The sequence below is a fragment of the Hermetia illucens genome, chromosome 1 (assembly GCF_905115235.1).
Source record: "Hermetia illucens chromosome 1, iHerIll2.2.curated.20191125, whole genome shotgun sequence".
Classification (NCBI taxonomy): domain Eukaryota; kingdom Metazoa; phylum Arthropoda; class Insecta; order Diptera; family Stratiomyidae; genus Hermetia; species Hermetia illucens.
In genome coordinates this window covers 17,829,963-17,850,904 of record NC_051849.1, presented here as the reverse complement: position 1 = coordinate 17,850,904, position 20,942 = coordinate 17,829,963, and the positions used below count along the sequence as shown (strand labels likewise).

The window sequence follows — 20,942 nt, the reverse complement described above, 5'->3', positions numbered from 1 at the left end:
CGACTTCTGGTTCGCATATTTGGATGATGTTTTGGTCGCTTCAGATTCTGAGCACTTAGCCCATCTCGAGTGTATTTTTCAACGTCTCCTTGAGGCCGGTTTAGTCCTAAACGTTGAGAAATGCAAGTTTCACCAAACACAGGTGAGATTCCTCGGCAACTTCATTTCCCCTGACGGAATACAGTCCGACCGAGACAAGGTGCAAGCAATTGCAAGCTTCCCGCGTCCGAAAACCGTGAAGGATTTGCGGAGGTTATTGGGCATGCTAAATTTCTATCGTCGTTTCCTGCCCAGGGCCGCACAACACCAGTCCGTTTTGAACGCGTATTTCTCTGGCCCCAAAAACAAAGGACATACGAGAGATTATGTGGTCTGAAGAGGCTGTCCGCGCGTTTGATAAATCCCAACAGCAACTGGCTGATGCTATACTCTTGACATTTCCTCGACAAGATGCACCTCTAATTGGCGAGATTCTCTCAAAGTTAACGCGTAATTAGCGAGACTCTCTCAGTCGAAAAATTTTATAGCTTTCCAATAATTCCCAAAGGATTGTCAACTCCATTTCACATTTCATTTCCAAGCCTACTCGGCCACGGAGAATAAATTTCGAATGCTGTTAGCCCTGCTGGGCCACAAATCCAGGAGTTGTCTGCGAGGAGTTATTCTTCCCAATCGCTTCTTTAGTCTTCTCGTCATGCAATTCAACCATCGTCAATTTACAAAGAGCTGTAATACTCTCAATCGAATCTCTTATTAGTTGATGGATGGAGCATCTTTTTTTTGCCCTCTGGCATTTCGACCTATTTCCTAATTTGCTCACCAAGCTTATAGAAATTGCTTCCTTCCGTGAATAAGTCCACTTCCATATTCACGGTCATTGGCGTTTGGGGTTCGCATTCATTGACGGTCCGTTGTGAACTTACCCTTGGTAATCTCGGTTAGGCAAGGGCAAGCCCTTATGGGGTTTTGCGCTCAGAGCCGGATTAGTGCTAATCAGGTATGGTGCATCTGAACCTACACCACCAACTCAATGGTGACGAAACATTGAGCCTGAGGCCTGCCAGGGTTTTACAGGGACGGAATCCTTTACAACATTAGCCTGAAAGCCATTTCGGTAAGATTTCACCTCACATACTCAGATAACAGAATGCTGCAAACGTTAGCACAAAGTCAACATTCCAAGTCGTATTCCAAAGCCCTGTGCCGTGTACGTTACGCTCCTTAGGTTTATTTTCAGGGTCACCTTCCCATAGCTTTTTATAACCACAGCCAGGTATGTCATAAGAACTTGTTTTCCGGGACAAAAAACCCGTCGGAACATTCTCTCGTTAGCTGCAGGTGCATTGCTCGATGGTTACCATGTGAAGGTGAGACTAGGATTAGGTAAAGAGCTGTAGGTGGTAAATCAGAGTGCACTGTCCGGTTTTTGTTTGTAGTATACCACTCCATGCGGTCTACCACGTTGAGCCACATAAAACCGTTGAACCGTCACCACCAAAAAGGTAGGTGTGTGCCGAATGCCTGTTTTTTGTGACCTAACGGTCCCCGGAGCGCTTCCTTCCTGCACGCCCATTTAGCATCAAGCCTGGTGGCTCAGTTGTAGCAGATAGTGACAGCATTAACAACTCTCGCCTCTGAATTGGCAGAGGCCTACTCCTGAAATGGGCGATAGGTTGGGGGGGGGGGGGGGGGTGTAATTCGGCTAGTTCCGGGGCACGCTGGTGCCATGGTAGGTTCGCCAAAAAGAATCAGAAATCTACCAGGCCTGCAAATTTTCACCAGTAAAAAGCAGGTAGACTTTAGTCTAGGATTTCGACGTTCGTTTTCTTGGCGCTTCACTGGTTTTCATAATTGTTCCCTCATTGAACCCACAATTTCCCTTAGGTCATCAGGAAAAATCTCATCCTGCTCACACAGCACCCTTTCCCTCATTTTTGAATACGTTACCGACGCACGTAATCGCGCACTTTTTCAAAAATACCGCAACATCACTACCGAGCGCAATCTATCTGAGCACGTTAAGCATAATGTTCAGCACCATATCAACACTACTAGCTCCCAATTTTTCTCTAAGGTGCGTCCATTACCACCCCAGGGGCTCGCAGTTGTGCGGAAAGAGTTCGAAGGACTCCTTGAGCATGGTATTTGCAGACTTTTAGACAGTTGTTGGTCTTGGCCACTTCACATGGTCCCTAAACCCAATGGTGAATGGGGACCTTGTGGCTACTACAGACGTCTAAATGCGCAGACGATTCCTAACCAATACTCCATTCCACTCTATCACAAACTGCTGTATTTTCACGACCTTGGAATTAGTCAAAGCATATTATCAGATCCCCTTAGCTCCCGAAGACATTCCGGAAACAGCAGTTCACTAGGATAACTTTTGGACTGTGCAACGCGGCACAAACCTTTCAAAGGTTCATCTTCTCTGTGCTGCGAAACCTCTACTTCTGTTTCGTATATTTGGATGATGTTCTGGTCGCATCTCCTTTGGGTCCCAACATTTAGAACACCTCGAGTGCATTTTTCAACGTCTCCTTGAGGCCGCACAACACCGGTCCGTTTTGAACGCGTACTTGTCTGGCCCCAAAATAAAGGACACAGGAGAGATTGTGGTTTGAAGAGGCTGTTCGCGCGTTCAATAAATCCCGACAACAACTGACTGATGCTACACTCTTGGCATTTCCTCGACAAGATGCACCCCTAGCCGTTTTTGTTGATGTCTCTGACAGTACGCAGGGCGGTAGTTAGCTGGTGAAAGGTTCCGTTGCGGTTCTCCGCCTCGGGCTGATTCCAGTTAGCCCGTTGGGGAGTTCCGTCCCCATGTGCTCGAGGAGAGCGGTCAGACCCGAGTCTGCAAAGGATTCATCTGAAGTGGCTCTGCCACGAAGCCTCACCGGAGGTTATCTGGTACTATGGGAACCGGGATGCTCCTCTGAGAGCATTTGCTCCAGGAGAATTCCTGGGGCAAGTGTTCTCGGCCCGGTTATTTGCGGTTGGCCCTCTAGTGGGAGTTTCATGGTGGTTGTGGTTATGCCTACATCGCGGGCAGAGCTCCTCGGAGCTCAAGCGTGGAGTTGCGCTGTACAACTCGGGCGCCGTACCCCTTAGTTGCGGCAGAGGTGTTAGATAGGCCTCGCATCCACTGGTATGAATGCTGAGCCTGCACTCAGTATAAACCAGGACCGCGGTGCTTGCATGACGGGGCACTGATTGTGGTCCCAAAATCAATCCGTGTCCGAAGAGGACCGTGGGATTATGCCTACACGGCAGGTATTCACGTTAAACCCCCCCAGGACTTTCATGTCTTTGACGTCGAAGTAGGTGCTGCTCTTCACTAAAAGGTGAACCAAGTCTGGCTGCCGTTGAGCTCCTTTTCCAGACGGTTAAACTCCGCTCAACAGAACTACAGCACTTACGATCGAGAACTGCAAGTCACGTACTTGAGCATTAACTACTTTCGTTTCTACCTTGAAGGCAGGCCGTTCACAGTGTTCACCGACCATAAGCCTCTCGCATATGCTTTGAAACAAAAGCCCGACAAAGCGTCCCCTCGTCAGCTTCGACATCAGGGATTTATAAGCCAGTACACTTCCGACATGCAGCACGTGTCCGGCAAGGATAACATAGTTGCTGATGCTTTGTCACGTGTCTCCGAAGTTAACATCCCCGCCTCACTCGACTTTTCGGCTATCGCCAAGGTGCAGGAGGATGACGCAGTACTTCAGAGCCTCAAATCCAACTCGAAATATAAATTTCGGCAGTTGCCATCTTCGGCTCGAACCTCTCTGCTGCCAATACTCGGAAAAGGAAGCTCGGTCATACATTCCAGCCATCTTTCGCAAGAAAGTGTTCCACGCGGCTCACGACGTAGCGCATGCAGGCATCAGGACGTCATACCAGAAATATAAGGTCACCAGACATGTAAGAAAAGAAGTGGGCTAATTCCTCCGGACCACCAAGCGGTTCCACACCATATACCTCGACATCGTAGGCCCTTTGCGAGACTCGCACGGTTATAAGTATTGCCTTATAATCACTGACAGGTTTACGCGGTGGTCTGAGTCATCAATACCTCTGAAGGACATTACGGCGCAATCTTGTGCCGAAATCCTCTGTCGAGAGTGGATTCTTCGCTTTGGTGTCCCTGCAGTGATCATAACTGACCAGGGAATGCAATTTGAGTCCACCCTTTTCTCGGAATTAGGCAAACTCTTGGGATTCAAACGCCAGTGAACTACGGCTTACCACCCGCAATCCAATGAGATGCTATAACGTTGGCACTGGACGCTAAAAGCCGCCATTATGATTCGCTATGATCCGCCCTGGACTCAGCTATTGCCTCTCGTCCTACTCGGCCTACGAACAACCCGCCGAGAGGAGTTTGCTGCCAGTCCCGCGGAGCTGGTATACGGAGGGAGTCCAAGACTCCCAAGTGATCCGGTCTTCTCACAGATTCGGGATTTGCTGCGCCTGCTGAGAGACACTCGTCCGCACCTGCCTGGGCGTCCGAGGAGCTGGACACGTGCAAGTACGTCCTGGTCAGGACGGATGCTGCCCGGAAGCCGCTGAAGCCTCCATACGAAGGCCCGCTACGTTTTCTCGACCGGGGAGAGCATTTTTTTCCCGCTCGAGATCGGGGGACAGAAAAAGATTGTCTCCTTATCCAGGCTGAAGCCCGTTTGCGCCCCGAAAACTCAAGATTCTCTCGAAGCGAGTTACATGTAAGACTTACGAAGAACTCAAGATATCCTTGAAAGAGTTACATCAATTTCACTTAGCCAATGAGCTCCTGATTTGTTTCTGTAGTAAAAGCCTTGCATGCTATATCCGTGTAGTGCTTCCAACGATCCCATTTTGAATGGAGGTAGCAAAGTGTCGACGAACACCCCTAACTGCAATTTGCATATACCTCAGACGTCTGTGTATATTTTTAAATCTGTCCCAGCTTTGGTTGCCAGATATTTTCCTCCTGCAACCGGAACACTGGAAGCAGGAGCTGGAAATAGTGCACCCAATATTCCTGAAAACATCACCCTAATTTGTTGGCGTAAAAACGAGCGACCGAAATATTTGTCGGCCAAGGTGGTATGCAATTATGCCATAACAATAACTCTCATTTGCAAAACGGAGCCCCGTCATACCAGCATTGGACACGTATCACTGCGCCGTGATGTATCAAAAGTGAAAATGTGTGTGGGGATCCGTCAAAAACGCTCCGGTCTCAATTCTCATAAAGAATATTTGAGTTGAAAGGTATTATTCGCATTATCTCCGTACAAAGTTGTGTGTTTACATTGCATCATTCTTAGCCATTTTTCTTGCTCGCAGAATGGCGTATTTGAATTCCATGGTACTGTGGGGCCGCCAGTTATGGTGTGTGCATGCTTTACATTTGCAACTATGGAAAATCCGTTATCATAAACCGCACGTATCCACAATGCATTCGAAGGACTATGAACGCAAATTCACCAGTTGAAGGAGCGAAGGCGCTCTGTTCGTCTGTCCGTCTGTTCGCTAGTTCGTCCGTTGGTCCGTGTTGCATGCCATAGCTCCGGCTCTGTGGGGCTTTACCTTAAAAAGCTCATAAACACAACAATCCTGTTTTGTTGCAAGCGAGAGCATCATAAGCGTTTCATCACATCACATCCCTTGACTCGGGGCCCGGCATTTTGCCGGTTGTGCTGGGAAAGGAAGTTGCTTTTTGTAGTCGATTTCTGTTTTTGTTTTTCCTCTTCGCTTCTGGTCGTCCTTGCTGTCCTTTTAGCTCGTCCGCCAATTGCATATGATGATGGTGTGGCGGTTGGCATGTGATCATCATATGCATGCATCTGCGCTGCATATTCATATGTGGACTTCCGACAACTACAATTTAACATCCTTTTTGCTCATGTTTGAATGGTTTGCGTTTGAGTCGTGGCTGTCGAATGGTTTGTTCTGTTTGTGCACAAGAGATGAACAGGCAAAGCCTCGGTAGTCCTTTCTATGCTTTTGGTATCAACAAATAGCCAAGGAAAAACTGGCTAACCGCGAATGAAGAGCTATTTGGTTGAAGCCTGGTTATGATTGTTATTCTCAACTGGTGTTTGGCGGAGGAATCTTGGGCTTTGACAGGGTGCTGATTTGGATGAATTTCAAGGAGATTTAGATGAGATGAATGAAATCTGTTGTTTTTGTATCTTCACATATTTGATCCTATGACTTTTTGATTGGCGATTCAATTCGAAATAGACCGTTATTAAGGATGTGGCCCAGAAGAAAGGAGGGAGGTGGAGTGGTGAATCCCGGGACCTCTTCGGAAGCTGAACGTACTCACAATGAGTCAGCAGGTAGCATCCTCCTCATCCCCTATCGACAAATAAATACCGAACGTAATATACACACAGAACGATCCTCTGCGCTCGTCCAGCAGATTGAGCGGCTACAGGGGGACCGTATCAAATTAGGACTCGCCGGGCCCACGGTCGTACTGAAATTCTTCTACTCCTCGAGCTCGAGTACCGCAGTTGCCATCTCCGAGTTCGGATCGGAGAGCAACTATCGACCTGAACAGGTTTTCCAGAGGAAATAATTACCTGGACGACCGTGTAAGTAAGATAGTGTCCGGATGAGGCCTGAAGTTCTCGGGAGTCCCTGGCTCAATTGCCGATAGACAATTTTCTGGATCGGGTGACAATGCTGAAAGAAGATACCCTAGGAGGGTAGTTTCACTCCTTGAGTCACCAGCTCCACCTATTGTTGGCAGGACCTGCACTGGTGCTGGTGGTGTCGGTGGAGGGTTGGTCTTCTGCCCTGGAATCTGCTGTGTGACGATCTGTTAGAGTGAGAGATATCCGGAGGCTCATGAGCAGCCGGTTTCAGGGAAAGGGCGAGTCTTTAGACAAGTATCTCCAGGCCCAGTCAACGACGAACTGCTCAATGTGTTACGATCACGAACGAGCATTCCGTTAAGGAGAACTCTGCTCAGACAAGGTCTTAATACTGTAACACAGCTTCGTCAGGCAGCCGGAGAACTGGGCTTCTTGGATAGGGAGGGGCGATGGAGAGGAAGGTTTAGAACTTCTTGGAGATCTAACTCTTTACCCCATCCTTCCTGTCGTTCAGCTCTCAGACTCATCGTGAGGTTTCAGTGATTCGGAGTTTCCAGCTTCGAGCGTCGAGGAGGTTAATAACCAGCTGAAGACTATAATGCCTGCTTCACTGTGCTGGAACTGTCAAGAACCTGGCCATCACTGGGATCTGTATCGGGCGCCCCGTAAGGTATTTTGCGATGAATGTGTCGCGCCGGACACAAACCTGACTGCTCTGTGTCTGCATCAAAAACGACCAGAGGGGGGGAGCACCCTACCACTAGTAGCTTCCCATCATCAACCTGCCGGCAGTCACAAAACATAGAAGAGGCTGTGCCAACTGATTCATCAATTTGTCATGCCCGTGGTTCGTCTGTATCACCAAGCATAGTTCCTTCGCAATGCAATAATTCCAAGGTTGCATTTAACTTCTTGTATTCCGTCTGAATCTAACAAGTCCTTAGTGACTTCTAACAGTGAATTGATCCTACTGCACCCGGTAAGACATCGATACCTTCGACGGATTTGTCTGGGGAGGAGATGTACGAGCATATGCCTAGACACTGGCTACCGTGCAATGTTCAGCTGCGGAGGTATCAGGAAACTCGAGAGCTAATGTTGAGCACCTCGGAGCTGCCTACCCGCTCAAGCGTTCCACTCTTCACATACGCTCCTACTGGGCTGCACGAAAGAGGGCACAACAATTCCTTTACGACCATATGCAAATATCACGCTTAGGGTAAGGATGTACTGAGCTTGGTAGACACCGAAGCTTCGGTGATTTGTATCTCCGTTGAACTGGCTAAGCAAGTCCTACGTGAAAAATTAGTGCCCATCCGAAAATTACTTCTCAATTTAAAGGCGGCAGATGGGACTCCTCATTCTAGCTGAAGCTGCGATATTTATGTTTCTCTCTTTTTCGAAGCAAGGACTGGGGCGTAAATCGTGGGTATCGCATCACATTGATGTAGGCGATGTCAAATCGATCAAACAGCATACACGGAGTAGATTGGCTGTTGGAAATGAGGGTCCTCAAGAGTCGCTTGGGATTCTCCGGTGGCGGTTGTCGTTAAACCGGGCAATGTGCCTCGATGCCTGCTGGTCAAGTGAATGAAGTGGGTCTCGTAGCCCGAATTGATTTGGTGATCGCAGTAGAAATATTCTCGAAAGGGCTAGAAGGAGAAAAGCACGAAAAAGAAAGAAGATGGATTCAGTGGGCATTCTTCTTAAGGGTGTATGAGCGTGCCTTAAGTCAGGACTCAGAGAAGGAGGCACCTCCAGAGAAAGCAGGGAAAAAGAAGAAAAGTGTGTGATTGGGAACTAAGGGGGAATTGCGCTATGCCTGAAGTAAAAGTATGGGATGATGGCATGGAAGATGGGGAAAAAAGAGTGCTAGGAAGTTAGTAGATGTTCTGTTAAGCAGCGGTGCCAAACTGGCAGTTATTGGGGTAGGTATTAGTGGCCGCTACGAGGAGCCCATTTAGAATTGTGGTGCGTTATTTCGATTTTTTGAAATAACTAAGACTTGCTTTTTTTATTCGCTTGTGATATTTATTAGGCTTCCAAATACCAATATTTCGGGAACCGTTTTGTTCCCCTTATCAGTGCTAACAAGTCTTTTCTGTTTTGATGCCACAAGCACCTAAGACCATGACAGCTGTGATGAGAGTAAGGAAGTAGAATCCATTCCGCTCAGATCTTCAGAGCCAGCCCGTGGTATTCACGAAGGAAAGTAGTCCTCCCTCCCTCCAGTTAGATATCTCGCTGAGGTCCTCAAAGAATGGTTTACCTAGTGTCCGTGGCCTGGCTCTAGCTAGAGCTTGAGGTCTCTCCGCCTTCCTCATAACTTCAGCAATGCGAATTGTAGGATATGCGGAAGTGTGGCAGTATGGTCCCCTATGGGCCAGTGCTCCGTGCAGACCGCTGCAATATTGTATGCATTTGCACGTGTCTGGCACAAGAATTCTCGCGATCGAGGTTTGTTATAGGTACAGGTGGGGAGCCTTTGAAATCTGAAGTCCGCAGCTGCTAAATAGTGCGAATAGATTCCACTTTTGACAGTTGCTTGTGGGACACAGACTACTCGCTGAAGAACAGAGGCCCGTTTGGCTAGTCCGTCAGTGCGTTGATTCCTCTCTATGTTCCTATGACCGGGAACCGAGAGAAGGGTGATGTTCAGGGTGCCGCCCAGAACGTTCAGTGCGTTTCTAAACTGCCCCACCTGCTTGAAGGATATCGCCGCTGAGTACAAGGCCTTAATGGCTGTCGGCCAGAATGGCTAGGATATGCTTGAGACTCGGATCAAGGTCCAGTCATCGACAGGCCTTCGGTATCGTCAGCACTTCCGCTTCGAATATACTGACGAAACCTGGGAGACTGCACGACTCGATACACTGTCCAATATTCGTAAAATTTCGTGCATGACTATCAACCAGAATAGCGGAGAGGTGGCGCCATCGTGGGGCGTGTCGTCTCTGCTCACAGCTCTGGTCAATCAATCAATTATCTAGTGAAGAACGGTTTCAGTGGTTTTGCCTTTGAGGTAAGCGTGCCGGGACTTAGAGAAAAGCGTTCTCTCCATAATCGTCCTTAAGTGGATGTCCAGGGCGCGCTAGGGTCTTCAACAAGAAAGAGATAAGACCGATTGGTCTAAAGTCCTTCGCGGACTCATGGCCACGCCTGAACGCTTTCGTACACGTTTCCAAGACTCTGGCACGTATCCAAACAGATACAGCTCCGGCAAATCATGACAACCCGCAGCACAACCCTTTCTTTCTGCTTCTGTAGCATGGCTGGCATTATGAAACCTGGGCCCGGAGATTTATACGCGGAAAAGCTGTTTATAGCCCAGCCGATTTTATCATCGGTTATTCTCGCACGACTGGGGCTGCATAGCCTCCAAGCAAGGTTCTGACATATAGTCCTCCTCGGTGGCGGGAAAGTGCGTCTGAACCATTGGCTCCAGGGTTCTCCAGAAGATTGCGTCCAGGCGCCTTCAGACTTTTTGAGAAATGATTGACCCAAAAGCTCACACGATCGGGTCTTGTGCTTTGCTAGTCACGAATGTTGTCGTATTTCTTACTATATATATTTTTAAGCTATTACTAGGGGTAAATTTCAGAAGATATTTTTTTCGATTGGTTTGCCTGTATCCCCAAATGTCTTTATGTACGTCGGCATAGCGAAGAGAAGTGGTGATAACGCCTTCATTGTCTAATGCTTCATCAGTTTAACGACTTGCTCTGACCAGTCCGATTTCTCGATTTTGTCAGAGTGCTTCCAGTCGCGAATTTAAAATGACATCCTCTTCATGTTTGGAACTCTTTCCCAATGTCAGAGTATTATTGTACTTCGTTTACGTGTCACTTGTTTGGATCTTTCCTTCGAACGGTAGCGTGTCCACTTCTAGGCATACGAGTACTATTGCCTTTTCGTCTACATAACCTTTATAATTCCTCCAGCGATCTCGGTAGTTTATCCGCTTGATGTATCCTTGCCTTCTCTTTGCCTACATGTACTGGAATATTGCCAAGGCTATGGTAGGTACGGTCTCCCGAGTTTGGCGGCACCATTTCCTACTGGTTAATGCCGTGCAAACCGCCGAAGTGCTGTACGCATTTGCAAGCGTCTGGTCCAAAAGCTCATACCAATGGGTTTTTTTTATAGAAGGGTCAAATCCTTCTTGATTTGGTGCAAGTAGTGAGCCTTCACAATCTGAAGTCAACGATCGTTAGGCAGTGCGAGTGGATTCTGTCCTTGACAGTCACCAGTGGAATGCAGACTGCGCCCATCGAAGGACTACCAAGAGCAGAGCCCTCCGGTTCTGCCCCACCAGCCTGGAAGATGTCGCTACTGAGCGTAAAACCTTAATGACCGCCTAGCTGTCGGATCATGTCCCACCTATCGATAGGCTTTCAGTATCGCTACTACTTGTGCCTCTAATATATTAGCGGATCCTGGTAGATCATACGACCCGGCTACACCGACTCAATGGGAGAAAAATATTTTGTTTCTTTACTCTATCTGGTTGGAGTCTGCAGGAAAGTATCTCTTAAAGTATGGCTTGCGTGTGGCATAGTTCGTTGGAAGTGCCCAGAGTTTCTGAGGTACTTTGTCTGTGATACAACTATAGTCGCGGAGCTTCTCTGTCCAACATCCGGATTCATTAAATGTGGTGGTCCAAGGGGAGGGGGTGGATGTGCATTGAGGGCTCACCTGCACGCGTGGAGTTTTGAATCTTTTTAGCCTTGGTTCGATTGTACTTGTTGCTGAACGCCTACCAAGACATAATAGAACTGTCATCGGCCGAAGACCCCTTTTCCTTGCAAAGGTCCTCTTGCAGGCAAGGGGATGGCCTCTTTATGTTCCTTGGCCAAAATCTACTGAATTCCGCAGACTCACTGGTACATTTAATGTTCTGACAATAATCCAACCAGGACCACTACTTGGTGGCCTTGATGGTCGACTTGTATCTGCTCAGACAATTATTGTATGGCCCCTGGTATTTGGGCATGAAGCAGATGATGAAGTCTCCCGCGTACCGAAGGGGTTGTTGTTGACAACTTGACCAAACTTTCTCTAGTCGTCCCTGCTAGGGTCTCGGAAAGTGTTGGAAACTTCTACAGCAACATTTGAAATGTGATCTAAGAGGGATCTTCCGTCAGACACTCTCTAGTTTTCTTTCCTGAAAGCCTCATTATCGAGTATTAGTGTGACATCAAGGACCTCGTCCAACCGTCACAGTTCTCACAGCTGGGGAAATCGAAGGTTTTTGTATTGCTCCTTGTTACACACCAATAGGATTGTGTTGATAATAAATTCAAAGAGAGACCCATTTCTTTGTTGATTTCCGAACAGCCCCAAAGCGTATGGTTTGCATAATATTCGCATACCATCAACAGGTTGACCTTCGTTGTTCCGATGATGGTCGCCAAATGTTATAGTTCTTCTGGTGGAGCTGATCGGTCATGAGCCATGTAAGTCGAGGAGATATAAACGTTTTCCGTACTTGCTTGATCAGCTTGATCAGGGTGAGGTCGCTGGAACTCATGTCCGGAAACACAAAAGTATGCAGGCTCTTCCTGGCGAGTGCAATGTTAATGTCTTCCTCTATGGGGAAGACCATCAAATTAGCTGAGATGTAGCACTTGAAGATTTATCTGCGCAACTATCAGCATGTTCTGCTTGCGTAGGATTCATTTCTTCCAACAGCTCGTCTCGGCTGAATTCAGTACGTCATGCCGTTTCACGAAGCGGAACATTTTGGCCTTTGCATTCCTGGCCTCGAAGCGGACTTTTCCAGTGTCTGGAGGCCACTGTCCATTTATTCGGTGAGGAAACAGCTGGTTGTTCATCTGGGGTTCCTCCTCTTTGATTACCGCCCATTCGACCATGGGGGATCTTGGGATTTAGAAGATGCAATTGAACGAGTTTGTCTTTATCCTCATCCTTCGGTAATTAGATGCGAGCAATCCGTTGTAAGCTTATAGTTAATGGCTGGTCATCCACCTCGATCTTGAACGATTTTCATTTCCCCTCTGCTTTGCTGCTAAACACTCTCCGCAGCAGAGAAGATGAATTATAGTAACTATGACCGTGTTAAGCCGGATTTTATCCACAACCTGACGGTCATGGTATCGCTCATAGATTTCGTCGTTATGTAGGCCACGGGATCGTCCATCCTCACGTAGGGGTCCAAAAATTCTTCGGAGGATTCTTCTCTCGAACACGGCCAAGAGTTCGCAATTTTTCTTGCTAAGAACCCAAGTCTCCGAGGAATGCATAAGGACATAGGAATACATAAGGACTGCCAAGATCATTGTCTTGTATAGGAAGAGCTTTGACCCTATGGTGAGACGTTTCGAGCGGAACAGTCTTTGTAAGCTGAAATAGGCTCTGTTGGCTGCCAACAACCGTGGGCGGATTTCATCATCGTAGCTGTTATTGGTTGTGATTTTCGGCCTTAGATAGGAGAAATTATCAATGGTCTCAAAGTTGTAGTCTCCTTGGTGGTGGCAGTATTTGTCCGTCGTCTTCAGTTGGCGGGATCTCCAACTCGCCGATGTTCTGGTTGTTCAGTAGCTCATCAAAGTACTCAACCCATCGCTCCAATATGCCCATTCTGTCGGAAATCAGATTTCCCTCTTTGTCTCGGCAGGATGAGCATCGAATTGTATAAGGCTTCATCGTGCTGACTTGTTGGTAAAACTTCCGCCTTCTATGCCTGGTGAACTTTTCTAGTTCACAGACTTGTTGGTTCTCCCCGGCTTCCTTTTTCCGTCTGTGAAGATGCTTCTGCGCTCGATGGAGTTCGTGATAAGTGTCAGCACGTGCCTGCGTTCTTTGAGAATGCAACATTACTCGGTATGCGGCGTTCTTCCGTCCCGTTTCTAGCTTATATTCATCGTCAAACCAGCTGTTCCGCCTTTTTTTTGCGGCTGGGGCCAAGTACCTTTGTGGTTGTATTAATGATAACGTTCTTCAGGTGGTTGTGAAAATTATTTGTTGATGCCTCATCTCCAGGGACCTCTGTTGACTGCGGTTATTGCAGCATCCATTTCCCTCTTATAGGTGTTGTCACTGTTACCTCAGAAGACACTACATCTTCCTTGACGTCGACGGGTAGTACCCTCCCTTCACAAACCGAACCTGCTACTACTGCCGCTTCCTCCACTTCTCCCACTGTTACACAACCCGGAATCACTGAACTCTACACATCTACAGAGCAACCTTTGACAACTACTTCCTCTCAAGCTGTTCCCACGAGCATCCAGTCTGAGGGCACAACTCGTCCAGGGGAGAGGCCAACCACCGGTTACTTTGCAACCACCGAACCCTATCAACCCTCTCCTGAAACTACTATCCCCGTTGAACATATCGTGATTGTCCCCTCAGAAACCACAACGGCTTCTATTTCCGGTGGAACTAGTCCTAGTGGGACTACAACCACCCTTTCAGAGTTCCCCGAAACTAGCCCTACCTTCTCCCCAGAGGGTATGGCTACGACGCAGCGTAGCACCACTAAATACTACACTCGTACTGGAGAGTTTAACACAACTGAGGGAACGACTCTATTGATGGAAGTAGCAACAGCAAATTATTCCGCACCAACCGAACCATCTCTCCCAACTCTAGAGACAACAACTTCAAGGGGCAGTACAATCAGTTTTCCGGGAAGGGAAACGCCCATGTGAATTTGGTGACCCGAATTATCCAACTTTCTACCCAACTGAACCAAGTTCTTCAATGCCACATATTCCTGTGCGGGAGCAAGTTACTGGCTCCACCTCCATCCCAGAAGTTATCACCACTAAATCCGGTACTACCAAACAATTCACTCCAACGAGGAACTTCACAGAACTACATATCCTGTGGCCACTGAGGGTGTAACACATTCGAAAGATGTGCCCACGACAAGTTATTTTGTTCCTTCCAAGCCACCAATCTCGACAGAACCATCAAGCGTTGAGCCTGAAAGCTCAACCCGCTCAGAAGAAAAGCCAACCACCGGTTATTTCCCTAAGACTGAGTCATCCGTTCCTTTCCGGGAAACTACTTTACCTGTAGAGCGAATTGGTACAACCTACCCAGAGACTACAGGTACAGAGGCTATAACGGGCATCACGTTCGGTACAACAGAAGCTGTTACAGCTGAGTACTCTACTCCCACCCGGGAATCTAAAACAACTGCTTCCCCTAGCATCGTAGAAACTGAGACGACAACCCCTGCAGGCCGGAATTTAACTACTTTGTCTGAATTTTCCATGTTTACAAGTGAGACAACTTCAACTGCTCCCTTCGATTCTACAACAGGATTCCCATATATCCACACCACCTATCCTGCTGAGGTAATCACGAGCCGCAAGCCTTCCACTACGGTTGAGTATACAACCCATACCCCCTCCTTAGAATCCACTACGTTCCCTGAAAATATTTCCCAAGCTTTTATAGACGAGTATACAACAACTCCTTCAACTGGTCAGCAAGTCACTACCCGTCGAACTTACGATCTCCAGGAGGAACCACTGGTAACTGCTGGCCCAGCAAATTTCTCGACTGAAACTCCTGGATTTACCGGTGACGGGATGACTACCCCAAATATTACTGCCATTTTAGTACAAACGACTGAGGGCCTTTCTAGTCTAAACGTAACGAGTACTAGTCCACCAGCGATCCAAGAACCGGACCTTTTCACCCGCGAACCTACTGAGGAAACCGAGTCAACTGTCACTTCGTCCGTTGAATCCACTGAATCGCGTAGTATTGAACTGACAGACGTCGAACTGAACTTCACGCTAGGACCTGTGATGACCCTGACCACCCCCATCCCCCTAAATGTTTCCCTGATTTGTTTACTGGACAGCGACTGTCACGACTCAGAGACTTGCGTTCAGAACTACTGCGTGAATCCTTGCTACTACTACTCGCCCTGTCCGACCATCAACACATGCCGCGCCCTGAACCATACCGCCGTGTGCTTCTGCAATGCGACCGCTGACCTCTCAACTCCCGATTGTTACACAGTTGCAGGTAAAAATTTTGCAGCGATTGAGGGCTGTGTTGTGAATGGCTTCAGTGCTAGCTCTCACCTGATTGTCAGAGGGGATTGTATGTGGTGTCGTAATTTGAGCTCGGAGCACCATCCCAATGAGATAGTGGTCCGAGTCTATATCGGCCCCCCCCATGTAAGGTCGGCCGCTTCTAACTAGTGCGAGTAAATTCCACCTTTAACAGTCGTAAGCAGGACACAAATTATGATCACCGAGGGATTGCCAAGAGCAGAACCCGGCTTGGCCCTTCTGTCAGTCCGCTTGTTCCCCTCTTTGAAGAGTGTAACCTTGAACGTGCTGCCCACACTGTTCGACGCGTTCCTGCGGAGGATGTCGCCACTGACTACAAAGTCTTAAGGGCCGCTTGGCTACCGGCTAGAATGGCTATGTTGCGCTTGGATCTCGGATCATGTTGCCATCGACAGGTTTCCAGACTTTCGCTTGGAATACACTGGCGAATCCTGGGAGACCCTATTACTTCTGCACCGACTCCACAGACCATCTTTGATTCGTCGGTGAAGAATACTGCGTTGCCGGTCTTCCACTCTATCCTAGTTGAAAAGTCTTCGTAAAGTTCGGTTTGCATGGGGCGTAGTCTGCAGGGGATGTCCACAATTTCCGAGGTACTTCCTCTAGGATGTTACTATTGCCGTAGGGTTTCGCTATCCAACATCGAGGCTCGTGGAATCTGTTAGGACTGCACGTTAATTTGGTGGTCTAGGGGGAGAGGATGTCCTTGAATGTTGTGAGCATTTGCCAGGAACAGCCGCAGAGCTCCGGTAGCGCCTGTACAAGCGGTCCTTTGAATCATATTAAGCTTGGTTCTATTCTCCTTTTTGCCCAACTCCTGCCATCACACAATAGAACCGCACGTAAAGATGGGACGGACCACGGCTGTGTACATTTAGAGAGACATCCTTGGCCGAAGACCCCACTTCCTTACAAAGGTCCTTGAAAATTGGATTAGTTATCGCTGGAAAATCCTTACCTCTACAGATCCCTGAGCAATTTCAATCGGCACATCGTCTCGGGGGTCAATAATTTTAATTGGCGTGAACTATTCATTTTTGTTAAGGGGTTGGTCGCATCTGACCCATCCCTATCTTCCCCCAGTAATCGTGCTCGTATTGCCTTTCACTATCGTCAAGATGCAAAGATGTCTGTAAAAAAGGAACTTGTCGTCCGTACAACTGTTTATTGGTGATGATACCTTCTGTGGACCGGCGATGTGGCGCTAAAATCGAAATATCCTTGTGACTAGCTGACTAGCTTCTGCAATGATGTTCCCTTTTTTTTCCCTCGGATGACTATGGAAGTCTTTAGAGGAGCTTCACTACTCGTATCCCGCTATTGCTCTTTTATGTCACATACAATCTTTGCCAGGCATATTGTATATGATGGCGGAAGGGTTGGGTGCGGACAGGGGTGGCGGATGATGACAAGGGAAACAAGGCATTATTCTTCATATTCAACCGCCACATTTTGCCTTAGCTAGAGCTGGAGCTGGAGCTAGAGCCAGAGCCATTGACTAAGCAAGCTTCTTGAGATATTCCGGCCTTCCTTATGATGATTCTCTGAGTCCTTTTTATCTGCCGCCATACGAGCAGGAGTACGAGTATATGCGGCGGCTCGCTTTTCATCTCGGGCGCATAATGAGGGTATTAGAACTGGTTGCACAATTTTCAAGCTTTCTTTCTTTTGTGTCGTTTAGGATTGTTACAGTTTTTCGTCTATTCTCTATTTCATTCGGCTCCTACTTACGGAGGAGCTTAAGGATTAGTTGGTTCTCATCTCGTATATGGAACAGTGAGGGACGTTAAAGATTGCTGGAATTTAAGACGCTATTTGAATGAATAGTATCTGAGCGCTGTTCTGCACATGGCCCTCTTCAATATAATTATTGTGCGACTCCTAGTTGTTACGCGTATTTAGCAGCTGGAGTACCGTGGAGGACGTACGTGAGCAGGATGTGACACACATATTAACACATATTATATAGTAACGTCGACTGCTGGCGAGGAGTTGAGTTGCATCATTAAACCGCATACAGTTTCGAGTTTTCACAGTTTCCAATTTTCCGAGTTTTCCATCTCTCGCGCCGTTTCTCGACAAAGTTGGAAGTTTTTTGATGGGGGGTTGATGAGTATAGTGAATAGTAGTGAGTCGTTAAGAGGCTGCTCCAGAGAGGACTCACCTGATTTTGTGTGACGACTGTTGACTGATGTTCGTTTGCTGTCAGCTCGCCCGTTGTTTCGTTGAAGGAAGTCAGGCGGGCAAACGGCAAACGGGCAAGAACTCTTAACACCAACGCTAACAATGACTATCAACACACTTCAAAGTTTCGTCTCATCCTCGATGACATGGAAATTACGGTGAATGGCTTGACAACGAATGACGAAAATGACGACGGCGATGAGTCAAAGACTGGTAGATGGGCGTTAGTTGCATGTTTGACGGTGGTGACTAAGTTTTGTTTTTAAAAGATCAACAGTTTTCAGTTGCGACGAGCACCGAGCGAATAAGATGAAAAATGAAAATTCAGATATGAAGTGCTACTAATAAACGACTCCTTCAACATTGCAGCTTTGTTCTTGGTCCTTGCATCTGATTTTGAAAAGTTGGTGGTGGGGGATTTATTTTGTATGTATTCATCGCTAGGAAGAGTTGTTATAGAAGGTATTGTTTTGAATTTCCACTGAGGTTCAGGTAAAAATTGATAGATACATTGGGATTTAGGACCACGCTGTTGCGCGTTGTCACTTCGACAAAGTTTAGGAATCGGGATATGGAAGTAGACCTCGAGCTCCGTGAAGGGCACGTTGAAAATGCTTGCGTTAGGTGTACTATAAGACGCAGGACGGCAGGGGATGTCGTTAGAGGCGGAGTAGTCCACCAGACCCGAGGAAAGTTTTAACAATGTGCATAAATCCAGATAGGATTTACGCTGTTGTAGGAAGGGGAGGTTCAGAAAGCGGATGCGGAAGGGGCAGTCCACACGAAGGAAGTTTTTCTTAAAGAATGGGGAACATTTTCAAGGGCAAGACAAGCACAGTTACGGGAGGGTGGCCAGATCACGGAGCAGTACTCTAGCGTATTCCTCACGAGGGAATTGAAGAGAGCTAAGGAGGGTTGGATGGAGTCAAAATCAGAGGGGCGAAGTATAAAGCCTGCAAATTTTGCTGCTCGATTAGTAGCTTCGAGGCAATGGATGTCGAAGCGGAGCTTATTGTCGAAAGTGACTCCAAGGTCTTGAGTGGAATTTAGGTATGATAAGGAATGTCCGATACTTGCTGACGTTTAGCGCTAAGCCTTAAGCAGAGCACCAACGAACCAAGTGTCTAGGTTAGATTGAAGGGAAACACAGTCCATAGGCGAGGATATAGCAAAAAACAGCTTAAGGTCGTCGGCATAGAACAAACAGGGACAAGTAACGAGGGGGGAAGATCGTTGATAAAAAATAAAAATAATAAAGGACCCAGAACAGATCCCTGTGGGATGCCAGAGGAGGGCGAGAAGGAGCGGGATGTGGAGCCATCGAAAGAGACAGGGCAGTATCGGTTAAAAAGATAAGAAGCAAGTCATAACACAAGTGATAGGGAAACGCTTAGAGACGAGAGTTTGGATAGAAGTATTAGGTTGTTGCACATGAAATGGCCGATTTGGCAATCAAGTGAAGTTAGTTGTGATTTTGCTATATCAAACCACCACCAGTTGGCGCTATTGGTGTCGGAAAATGAAGCATAAATACTGCTAGATTTAATCAAGGAGTCATTTCAGTTCTGATCAAAGTTGTGATAACAGTGAATAAAAAGGATGGAAGAGAGCCAAGAACATATACTTTTTCTGTATGAGTTCAAACTCGGTCATAAGGCAGCGGAGGTGACCAGGAACATAAACAGCTCATTTGGAGCTGATACGGTAAGCGAACGAACTACACGGCGGTGGTTCGAAAAATTCCGGCCAGGTGACGTAAACCTTTAAAGAGAGCTCCATAGACATCCAGGATCATCGATTGACAACGACGAGCTGCGTTTGCTAGTCGGATCCGACACATGTCAGTCTGTGAGAGATATTGCAGAGAAACTGGGCGTACACTGTTCGACAGTTTCACGGCACTTGCAACAACTTGGACAGGTGCAAAAGCTCGACAAATGGGTTCCGCATGCCCTTACGGAGCAAAACATGGCCTTTCGAAAGGAAATTTGCAATTCTTTACTCTCCTGCAGCAGAAGCGATCCCTTTTTGCACAGAATAGTGACATGTGATGAAAAGTGGATATTATACGAAAATCGTCGTCAGCACAATGGCTAGATGCTGACGAGCCACCGACGCATATGCCGAAACCGAGCCTCCATCCGAAGAAGGTAATGGTGACTGTTTGGTGGTCTACAGGTGGAGTTATCCTCTATTCTTTTTTGGTACCTGGAGAAGCGATAAATGCACGGAAATACTGTGTCCAACTCGAGGAAATCGATCAACAATTGAGTATTCAACGGCCAAGATTAGCCAGCAGAGATGGTGTGATACTCCTTTACGACAATGCACGACCTCATGTTTCCTGAACAACGGTTCAAAAGTTGAACGAATTACAGTAAGAGACCTGCCTCATCCACCATATCCACCGGACCGTTCGCCAACCGACTACCACTTTTTCAAGTATTTGGATCATTTTTTTGGTGTAAAAGCAATTTAGGAACGAAGAGGCTGTCAAAATTGCCTTCGACGAATTTATCAACACCTGACAGTTGGACTTCTACGAAACTGGCATACATGCTCTTGAATCTCACTGTGCGAAGTGTTTTGAATCGACTGGCACCTATTTTTATCAAATAAATAAAATTTTTGTAAGCTTTACAGTCGTTTCAAATTTTAGTATCAAAACAGTCATTTCATTAGCAACAACCTAGCATCTTGTGATTTACAGTATCGAAGGCTCTAGCAAAGTCAGTGTAAATAGTATGGATTTCCTGCCGTGCATTTAGATATTTAGCGAGAAAGTTGATAAAGTCGAGCAAGTTGGAGGCGGTGGACCTACGGTTAAAGAAGCCATGTTACTCGTTCATTACGTGGTGGCCAAAGTGGGCGGAAAACCAGCCGCAGACCTATCTTTCCAAGATTTTGGAACCGGAGGAGAGGAGGGAAATAGGAAGGTAATTTTCGGGGAGCGTACGACGTCACTTTTGTGAATAGGGATGATGAGAGCTTCTTTCCACAAGACCAGAAAATTGATTCTCTTTGTGGCTTTTGTTGAAAATAAGGGGAGAGGAAGGGAGATGGAATGACACGTTTTAAGCAAAAAGAGGTTTGGAAGACCATCGGA

At 47.2% G+C, this 20,942-nt stretch overlaps 1 protein-coding gene across 1 annotated transcript in view; it reads left to right on the top strand.

Annotated features, from left to right (window-relative positions):
- The window catches only part of LOC119655044, a 136,880-nt gene that overhangs the window by 31,282 nt on the left and 84,656 nt on the right, over positions 1-20,942 (top strand). The window lies entirely within an intron of this gene.